The sequence below is a fragment of the Coptis chinensis genome, chromosome 8, assembly GCF_015680905.1.
Source record: "Coptis chinensis isolate HL-2020 chromosome 8, ASM1568090v1, whole genome shotgun sequence".
Classification (NCBI taxonomy): domain Eukaryota; kingdom Viridiplantae; phylum Streptophyta; class Magnoliopsida; order Ranunculales; family Ranunculaceae; genus Coptis; species Coptis chinensis.
The window spans coordinates 12150862-12162589 of record NC_141463.1 but is presented as its reverse complement, the minus strand read 5'-3'; positions in this window follow the sequence as shown (position 1 = coordinate 12162589).

The following is an 11728-nucleotide window of genomic DNA, read 5'->3' as shown; positions in this document are numbered from 1 at the left end:
TTGTTTAGTTTATTAGTTAGATTTAAATTATGTATTTGTTTTTGAATATTTGATCCTTAGTTGAATTTTTAATCTAATTTAGTTTTTGTCCAAGCATGCGATGGTTTTTGAATGAATCCAACCTTCCCGAATTGCTTGGGGGTGGTATTATTGTTTTTTTTTTGCATTGCTTTTATCTTATTCACCATTTTAGATGTTAAATTTTGCAAGCTCTGGAAATACGAGTGTTTAAGAATGTTGCCGATATTGGTGTGGCTAAGAATAGATATTGTTGTAGAATGGAAATTCAATGAAAAGAATTAGGAAGTTGCTATTTTGAATTCAACCAAAAAGCTATTGGTTTATATTTGGAATATGCACCTAACTTGTTTCCGTTTTGGTTTTTAGAATATTTTGTTTCCGGCAATCGCCTTTAAATTTTTGGCAACTTGTGGATATTCGTTTTAGAAACTAAAACCCTATATATACTTGATTCACTCTACACTCACAACCCACACCTCTCATCTTGCACTCTCACCTTTCACTCCTCACTTTTCTCTTAGTTTTCCACGACAGAGCATTCAAGTTATCACGAGGCACCACATTGCCCTATCTGGGGTAAATCGAAGCGCCCCTGCTTATGAAACACCTGGAACTCGAGCAAGACAGGAGCGCACCTCGCGCCCTTCACAGGCCATTTGGGAGCTCACCCTGGGCTGTAGCCTATGGACCTCAAGTTAGACAAGAGCGCGCCCTGCGCCCTTGGACGGCAAAATCTGAGCGCACCCTGCGCTGTAGTGTCTGGACCTCGACTAAGATAGGAGCGCACCTCGCGCCCTTCACAGGCAATTCTCAGTGCACCCCGCACCTTGCCCTTCGCAGCCACTTAAACTTCTAATTTTGTTTGTGAATTTTTCCAGGGTTGTTTGCAGCACTTCTAGAGAGTATTTATTGTGATGACATCTCCTATAATCATACCTGAGCATTCTTTCAAAGACTTGTTAGGAAGCGAGACCTATAGAGGACGGTTTCATGACAGGATCGTCGCGATTAGGATGGCAAAGATCTCATTGGTAAGTAAGTCCCGACGACTCAGATTCACCTCAACTTCTTCGCATATTTCTATAATAATGCTAAATTCTTTTGTCAACCTGATGGAGAACAAAAATTCTCCGTCATAGTTAATGACACGACAATGGAATTCAGTAAGTTTTTGGTAGTGTTGGTTGTGGGAATGCCTTTGCCTGATCCTACAAACACGTGGGGATATATGACTAATAATGCATACCTTTATAACTATCGTATTTTCACACGAGTATTATGGGGAGGGTGTTTTGTGTAATGGACCAAGGGAATATAACATAGCCCTTGGTAGCTTTGTCCCCTGAGCGTAGGCACTACCATGTTATTTATCCCGATGAATATGTTAGGGGTGACGGTTTATACGCACATAGTAATATACCGTGGTGACGTTTTCCTTGCTTTAGCTGAGGGATGTTTCCTATACGACATTCCCAAGGTTTAGTGGCTAGTGTTTACTTCTGCGCATAGTACCGCTGGTGACGTTTTCCTTGCTTTAGCTGAGGGACGTTTCCTATACGACATTCCCAAGGTTTTAGTGGCTAGTCTAGCAAGAGCCCATAACATGAGGCATAAGTATCTTCTTATGCCTGTTTTGGTTTGCCGCATCATGTGCGCTTGTTTAGCTGAATTATGTACTCGCTATACGGATTGGGTTGGGGTTGAAATCATGAGACCCACCAATTGCGTTGTTCATTCATTTCGAGTTATGACTTGGCCGGGATGGCAGGTGCAACCTCATTTGGTTGCTCCATACACCCCATCAGACCGAGTAACGCTTGATAGGTTAGCACGAGTTGATGATACACGGAGACAGGCTTGGCAAGTTATCATAGCATGGAAGGACGAAAAAGAACCTCGTTTCTATGTAGAGGAGGATGATGACGCTTAAATGCTGGATAGGAGGTAAGTTGTTATTTTTTGTTCGTGTATGCTTATGTCCCAAGCAATTTACTTCTTATAACCCCATAACGGGTGAAACTCATATAGAGTTGCGTATGTTTTTATTTATCTATATTAGTATGTTTTAACTTTGTTTTGCAGATGTTCCAAAATTTTACGCGTTTCCATGGTATTTTTCTACCATTTTTATTTCAATACTTTGAGGACAAAGCATGATTTTTTGTTTGGGGGTGGCATAGAAACACGCATAATTTAAGGCATATATTAGGATATAGATAGTATAATATGCACTTGTTTTCTAGTAAAAAAAATCAAAAAATCAAAAATATAAATAAAAAGTTTATGCTATACACTTAGGAATATTGGTATTGTTTTCTTTCTATGCTCTTAATAATCTAGAAGTTTCACGTTAGCTTTTGCATTAGAATAGTTTTTAGAAACTTAGGTTAATATGTAGGTAATAATCTTTGCATCTTTCTATAAATATATTGCATGAGTACCTATGATTGTTTGACAATAAGTTTCTGAAATCTAGGCTAGAGTACTTATTCTACAAATCCAGTGAGAATATAGCCTAAAGCCTTATATGAGTGAAATATTTGAGAAATGACACAAGGGAGAAGTAAATTCCGAGTAGATAAATCACACGTCCACTTGCTTGATCACTATACCATATCCTAAGCGAAAATTTAGGCCATCTTTAGATCGATATAGCCAGAAATTCAAACCTTATGAAATTATTTTTTCCGCTAGTGGCCCCTCTGAGCCTTTCTTTAGCCTTTCATAAACCACAAATATTTTACCTTTTTATACAAAACAAATAAAAATAAAAATCAGCCTACCCATCTTTGAATGAGTCTGAGAATAGAAATGAATAATAGAAAAGAGAAAGACCTTTGAAATCAAGAATTTGTTAGTTGTTTCAAATAAGAAAAGAAAGTTTCCATCCAAGAAAATAAAAATAAAAATAAAGAGTTAGAACTCTAAAAACATAATCAAAGGAGTCAAAAGCCAAAGAAAAGAAAAAATGGCAAAGGATGGAAACAAAGTGTAGAAGCAAAGTACGAACAAGGTTTTCTCTAGTTACATAATATGAAGACTCTATTATCTCAAACTGGTTCTTTTTTGAATATCCATTTCTTTCATTCTTAAACCACCACCTAATCCCCGCAACACCTAATAAAGACCTCTAGCTCAATTAGTTTTAGGTTAATGTGATATTAAGTAGCAGATGTGTTTGATCGACTTCGGCTTCCTTGTGTGTCATTGAGATTGTAAGGTAAAGTGTGCCCACTGCATACTGGAGTAGCGAAACTTTAGCGGAAAAATCAGAGTGTTTTTGTCTTGACATTTATATGAGGACCTACTTAAGGACGCTATTCCAAAGTTTCAGAAACGGACCTGTTAGTGCATTTCATAGCATTGCTCATTGTATATATGTTTATTCATAGATAATTGATTATTATGCATATATTAGCTTAGGTTTCAACTTGATTATTATGTATTCATTGCTAGTGAGATGTATAGATAATTGAAAATAAATAAGGAAACAATAGTTTTATTTCTTAGTCGTTGTAGTATAGATGAAGTTTGTGAGTACCTTCACTGGAAAACTCTCACGAGGCTATAACTCGTCCACTAGAGAATTCCTAGTGGTTTAAGGCCTTGTTGCATATGGTCAATGCAATCGCACTCGGCAAAACGAGATTAGTTAGAACTCCATTTTTGGTCATTTATTCTAATTTCTCATATTTGCTAGAGGACAAGCAAAATGCTGTTTGGGGGTGGTTTGATAAGAGCCCAAAACTGTAGTTTTAACCCCTTAACAATATTACTTTTAGACCAATTATGTGATTAATAAGTAAGAGTTAGTACTGTTATCGTGTTCTTATGTATTTCAGGCATTGGAGTCGAATATGTGCAGAAATGCGTCTCTTTTGCAAGATAAAGGAGCAAAGGTTGGTTGCTAAGAAGTTCAATGATTAAAGGCCAAGATTCAAGGAGAAAAAGCCTTTTTAAAGCCCGATCAATGTTGAAAAGTCAAAGACAACGCAGGTAGAAATAGCGCACAAAAGTCAGCAGAACTTCCGAATGCCGTATCTTTGGAGGCAGACATCGAAATTGGGCCTACCTTATCTCAAAACGACCGACTCGAATGAGCTTTCTAAGGGTATAAGTCTTGACCCAATCAGAGGAGCAGAAGTAGACAAAAAGGCCGTTGAAGTCATTTTCAGCTGAAAACCCCTTTGTGAACTGAAATAAAGAGGTTTTGGGCTCGATTTTTCGACCCAAAACATGGCTCCTCAGCCCATGCACAAAATTGTGGATCTAGTCTCTTCTATATGAAGAGACAAAAACTTAGCTCTTAAGTTAGTTAGTTTGGATCTAGTTATTTTTCATAGAATTAGTTTTTAGAACAAGAAATTAGCTTGTAGAATCAATAACGTAACTTAGTTTTTATCTAGTGAATTATCAATAAAGTAGTTAGAATAGTAATTTTAGTTTTTAGAATCCATTACTTAGTTCATTTCATTTAGTTTGTCTTAAATTGATAATTAGTTATTCATAATCTTAGTTTTAATTTCAATATTTATTCATTTTGAATCATCATACTATTGTTCAATTAGATTAATAAAGTTAATAATTATTCAATAATGACTTGTTCTATTTGTTCTTATGTTAGAAATGATAGTGTAATGATTCAAGGCTAAAACCTCTATTAGAAGGGTTTGAGGAAACTTTGATGAAACTTGATTTCGATTAGTGTAGAAATGGTCATTGTAATCTAGCTTTAAATACAGAAATATGCAACGTACTTAGGTCCTATTAACACTTGTATCAACATAGAATTTTTTTTCACAAACGATACAATGTACTATGCCCGATTTCACAAAAATAGCAATCTGTTAGGTTCCGTCAGTTAAGTGATGATGTGTCATTGTTTTTTCATTTTCGTTTTATTTGTATTTTCCACGTGGCATGCCATATCAGCATTTTCTACCAACTCAGCATTTCCACCTCAGCATTGCCAACTCAGCATTTTCGTTTTTTTTTAAGTGACTGAAAAATAAATTAATAATTTTTTGAATTAATAAATATATATAAAAAGAATAAATTAATAATTATATAATAATAATAAAATAATTATATAAAAATAAAAGAAATATATAAATAATATATTATTTTATTTATTATATATATTTGAAAATTATCAAAAACTATAAATAATAATAAAAAATATATATTATTTTATAATAAAAATATATATAAAATATATGATTTTATTTATTATATATATTTGAAAATTATAAAAAAAATTATAAATAAAAAAAGAAATAAAAAATATTATAATAAATAAAAATATATATATTTTATTATATATATATATATATATATAATAAAAAAAAATATATTTTTTGTATATATTTATATATTTTTTTTTATATTTTATATATTATTTTATATTTTTTATAATTTTTTTTTTTTATAATTTTTTTTTTTTAATTTTCAAATATATATAATAAATAAAATAATATATTATTTATATATATTTCTTTTATTTATATATTTTTTATATTATAATATTTTTTATTATTATTTATAGTTTTTGATAATTTTCAAATATATATTATAAATAAAATAATATTTTATTTATATATTTATTTATTTTTTATATAATTATTTTATTATTATTATATAATTATTAATTTATTCTTTTTTATATATTTATTAATTCAAAAAAAATTATTAATTTATTTTTTAGTCACTTAAAAAAAAAAAAAAAACGAAAATGCTGAGTTGGCAATGCTGAGGTGGAAATACTGAGTTGGTAGAAAATGCTGATGTGGCATGCCAAGTGGAAAATACAAATAAAACGAAAATAAAAAAACAATGACACATCATCACTTAACTGACGGAACCTAACAGATCGCTATTTTTGTGAAATCGGGCATAGTACATTGTATTGTTTGTGAAAAAAAATTCTATGTTGATACAAGTGTTAATAGGACCTAAGTACGTTGCATATTTCTGTATTTATACCTTGTAATCTATTCAATTCTAGAAAGTAATTAGTTCTCCATGAGAATGAGTTTGATTGCTTTACATGCTGATTGTTAGTTGGTAAAGATTACCATGAACAATTAGGGATTAGAAAGAGCCAATTGTTATGCGAAAACATTGCAATTCGGATTACGAAATTCTTCGTTAGTTTATTAAGTCAAATCAAGGTGGAATCAAATTCCCCTAATTCATTCTCTTATTGTTAATTTACATTTGAATTGTCATCATTTCATTTATCACATCTTGATTAGTTGATCACCATTGTAGTCAATTTTAATTTCATTACTTTTACGACTTTGTTAGCTTACACGAACTAGGAAACTTCATATCTAAACGGCTAGGAGTGGAATGAATTTTCTACTCTAACCATATTGCATTGATAACTAGAGTAGAATCTTTGATATATAAGCAAGAAAATAGTTATAGTTTTACTTACATTTGAGTTTCATCGCTTATTCGTAGGTAAAACTATCGTTTTCCCTTTTATCATAATACCTAGTTTCTAGCCTTTTCCTAAATTCGAGTTGACCAATCTAAGCAGTCCCAGAGGATTTTTAGGGTGGGGTTGCTATAGTTAACCTTGAGCACAAATTTTTATAAGGAAAATCAACCTGTTAAAAGATTGGTTGGTTTTACACTTTCACTATCTTGAAGACAGGAAGAGAAAGAGGGAGAAACTAATCTTGAAGTCAGAAAAAGAAAGACGGATAAACTAGTAATAAGGAATTTTCTTCTTTTATTTTCCTTGCATAATTTTGTTTTGTATATCACTATCTAGCTATATATAATATATTTTTTTACATAGAAAGTAGCCCCTGTTAGCCTTATGTAGGTCTGCCCCCTGCCTACACAAGACTTGAAAAACAACACACTCACTGTTTCTGTATACGACTCTATAGCCAGCTGGGCTTGGATTCCCTTAAGATATATCGTCTGTGTTGATCTTTATAATAAAGTGTAATACTGATAGGACCTGGGCACACTGACCAAGCCTGGGCCTTCATTCCCATAGGATAACTAGTACCGATATTGTCCCCCACTTAACCACCCATTGGGCTTGGGCCACATCTTGGCCATGGGTGTGGGGTTTTATCCAAAAAGGCCTCGGTACTAGTTAGTGATCTTCCCACTTTATCAACCCATGATGGACTCATTTCTTCTCCCATGTGGGACTATTAGATTTCAGGTTCACAATACCCAACAATGTCCACCTTGAAACGAAATCCAAGATCTTCATTTGTTCATCACCATTGCATGATATCATGCCAGACTTTGTAGGTGTCGAGAGGACAAGCTCCACCTTGAAGATCACTCGATGTCGTTGGATTCCACTTGGGGTACACTCTCTCGAGCATCCACGACTTCCAAGAGTGCCATAGTGTACAGGGACGCTTCGTTAAGCAACTCCACCTGAGTTGCGCCATCTTGGCAGCTCCACCTTGAATGACTTCGTATTAAAATTCTACATGATTTGTGCCGTTTGTCCCAGCCGAACCATCGGCTCTGATACTATTTGATAGGACCTGGGCACACTTGCCAGGCCTGGGCCTTCATGCCCATGGGATAACTAGTACCGATATTGTCCCCCACTTAATCACCCATTGGGCTTGGGCCACATCTTGGCCATGGGTGTGGGGTTTTATCCGAAAAGGCCTCGGTACTAATTAGTGATCTTCCCACTTTATCAACCCACGATGAACTAATTTCTTCTCCCATGTGGGACTTTTCTCTCTTTGGTGTTAGAAGCCCAGCTCTCGGTATCTGGACAAAGAGCGCCTGCAGCTCCTTTCTTGAAGCGACTTCGATTACTTTAGGCGCCGCCCTCGAAAGAAGCGCCAGCAGCCACCATATTTCAGCAAGGTTCAACTATTTTCATAATTTTTTTGGAAACAATATAAATATAAGTTTTTTCTATAAAAACTTAACCTAACCAAAACCAAGAAAGAAAGCAATTTTTAGTAAGTTGAGTATTCATTCTTTGTGAGTAAATTGAGAGATCTTGTAATCTGTTACTCTGGACATCTAGTAAAGCTTGGAACTCGCAGTGTGGACGTAGGCAAATTGCCGAACCACAATATATCTCATCTTGTGGTTTGTTCATCCTTTACATTAATTGTTTTAATTTATATGTTTGTTTATTGACATTGAGAAGTGTTGGGATATTACTTGGAGGGTGTTGAAGTCTTGTCTAGTGTGAAAGATCAATCTTTGTGTAGAGTTGATCTATTTGTTGTGGATAACGTTGTTTCCGCACTATTCTATTCTCAACAATTGGTATCAGAGCGAGGTATACGACCTAGGATTTTGAGTTTTGGTGAAGAACCATAGCGCTCAAAATTTGCGTAGACAAGGTGTTCGATAAAAATTCCGAAGTAATATTATTTTTGGATTATTGTGTGTAACTTGAAAAATGGCTCCCAAGATGTCAAATGCTAAGTTTGAAGTAGAGAAGTTTAATAGGAAGAATAACTTTGGGATTTGTAGAGTCCAAGTAAGGGACATCCTCATCCAACAAGGTTTGCACAAGGCTTTAAAGGGGATATGATTAACTAAAAGGCTGTGAATATGAGTAATGATGATTGGGAAGAGTTCGATCTACAAGCTTGTTCATCAATCCGGTTGTGTCTTGCTAATGAGGTAATGTATAGTGTGATGGGAGAAAATACCGCTGTCGGTATTTGGCTCAAGCTAGAATCTATGTATATGACCAAGAGCATGACGAACAAGATGTACCTTAAGAAGCGTCTTTATCGGTACATGATGGTGGATGGTTCAATGATGCAAGAGCATGTTAGTTAGTTTCGTCGACGCCTAGCAGATTATTTGAATGTTGGCATGAAGATGGAGGATAGGGATCAAGCAGCATGTTTAATATTCTCTTTGCCAGAAAGCTATGAGCTTCTAATCACTACATTTATGAATAGAGAAGATGTTGATCTTGACGAAGTTTAGAGTGCACTTTTTTCTTATGAGTTGATGAATAAGACACATGTAGAGAATAACATTGATGCAAGTCAAAGGCTAGTGGCAAGAGGAAAGCCGCATGAAAAGGCTTCTACAAGCAATGAGAAGTCTAGGTCCAAGTCAAAGAAGTCTTTGACACATGTGAAGTGCTACAATTGTGATGAAAATGGATATTACGCAAGTAATTGTCCTCACCCGAAGAAAGATAACAAGTACAATGCTAAGAAGAAAGGTAAGGCTAAAGTTGTTGCAAGTTATGCTTCAGGCTCTGAAGGGGACAATGTGAGTTTCTGTGTGTCCACATAAGACTATATGGCCGAAAGGTGGATTCTTGATACTAGGTGTTCCTACCATATGTGCCCGAATAGAAAATGGTTTACTTTTTATGAGAGCATTGATGGTGGTTCCGTTTTGATGGGCAATGACGTTGTTTGTAAGACGGTAGGAATTGGAACTATACGGGTCAAGATGCATGATGGTGTAGTGAGGACTTTAACCATTGTGAGGCATGTTCCTAAGCTAAAGAAAAACCTTATTTCTCTTGGTACTTTGGATTCCAAAGGCCACAAGTTTGTGGGGGAAGGTGGAGTCCTAAAGATTGTAAATGGCTCTTTAGTTGTTATGAAGGATCAAAGACATGAAACCTTGTATACTTTGATGGGTAGTACAGTGATAGGCGATGTATCAGTGGGAGCATGTAGTGATGATTCTGAGTGCACTAAAATGTGGCATATGCGACGAGGGCATATGAGTGAAAAGGGTTTGTCTGAGTTGTGCAAGCGAGGGTTCTTGAAGGACTTGAAGAAGCCAAGTATGGGGTTCTGTGAGCATTGTGTCTATGAGAAGCAGTGCAGAGTCAAGTTTAGTTCAAGCAAGCACACGACAACAAGCATCCTTGATTATGTGCATACGGATGTTTGGGGACCCTCCAGAGTGGCTTCTAAAGGAGGTAACCGTTATTATGTCTCATTCATTGATGATCATACTCGCTATATGTGGGTGTATATGATGAAAACAAAAGATGAAGTGTTTGAGACATTTAAGAAGTGGAAGGCAAGGGTTGAGAATCACACAGATAGGAAGGTTAAGACACTAAGGTCTGACAATGGTACAAAGTATACCTATGGGCCTTTCCAAGAGTTTTGTGCGTAACAGGGAATTGCCAGAATGGAATGTCAAAGAGGATGAATAGAAGCTTACTTGAAAGAGTGAGATGTTTGTTGTCTAATGCCAGTCTAGGCAAAGAGTATTAGGCAAATGTAGTGTCCATGGTGTGTTACCTGTATAATAGGTCACCAGTTCCAGCTATAGATTGCAAGACACCTTATGAGGTATGGTCAGGTAACCCAGCTGATTATAGTATTTTGCGAGTGTTTGGATTGACTGCTTACTACCATGTAAGGGAAAACAAGCTAGATCCTAAAGCTAAGAAGGCCATATTCTTAGGCTTCGCAAATAGGGTAAAGGGATACAGATTGTGGTGTCTTGAAGACCACAAATTCCTGGTCAACAGAGATGTTACCTTTGATGAGACTTCTGTGTTATCTTTCAGTAAGCCGGAAAGAGCTGGGCAGAATGGTGAGTCTATAGAAGTTCAAGCTACTGAGCTTGAGTTGTCTGATGTAGCAAATGACTGGTTGGTTCATGATGAGGTACCAGATCATGGAACCACATAACAATAAGAAGAAGAGCATGAGCATCCACAACTTGTAGTGGCTGACCCTAAGCCAAAGAGACAAGTTAAAGAAGTGCACAAGTATGGGCACAATAAGTCGGTGAAACACTATGGTCAGGTGGATTTAGTGGCATATGCACTGAATATCGAAGATGATGAGCCAGATAGCTTCAAGGAAGCTATTAGAGATGTTCATTACAGAGATTGGTTGGTTGCTATGCAAGAAGAGATGGAATCTCTTGATAAAAATTACACATGGGACCTAGTTTTATTGCCAAGGGGCAAAAGGACTATCGGCAATAAATGGGTGTTCAGAAAGAAAGAGGTCCTTCCTAAGTCTGACAGTACTGGGTACAAGGCAAGAGTGGTAGCAAAGAGTTTCTCACAAAAGGAAGGAGTCGACTACAATGAGGTATTTTCCCCAGTGGTCAAACATACTTCCATTCATGTGTTATTGAATTTAGTTGCTCACTTCAACTTGGAGTTAGAGTAACTTGATGTGAAAACTGCTTTCTTGTATAGGGACTTGGAGGAAGAGATCTATATGAGACAACTTGAGGGTTTTATTGTTGTTAAGAAAAAGGTCATGTGTACAAGTTGAATCATTCACTGTATGGTTGAAAACAATCGCCAAGGCAATGGTACAAGTGCTTTGACAATTTTCATAATGCAACATGAGTACACCCGAAGTAAGTATGACTGTTGTGTTTATTTTCATAGGCTTCGTGGTAATGACTTCATCTATCTCCTGCTTTATGTGGATAACATGCTTATTGCTTCCAAAAGCATGGTGGAGATAGACAAGTTGAAATCTCAACTTAGCTCTGAGTTTGAGATGAAAGACTTAGGTGGAGCCAGTAAGATATTGGGCATGTAGATTGACAAAGATAGGAAGAAGCGACAGATAGTTGTATCTCAGAAGAAATACCTTCAGAAAGTAATTTCTCATTTTGGTATGGAGAATACAAAGTCAGTTTCTACACCTTTAGCTGGGCATTTTAGGCTTTCAGGTAAGTTCTCTCATAATTCGGTGGAGGAACAAAAGTATATGACTCTTGTTCTTTA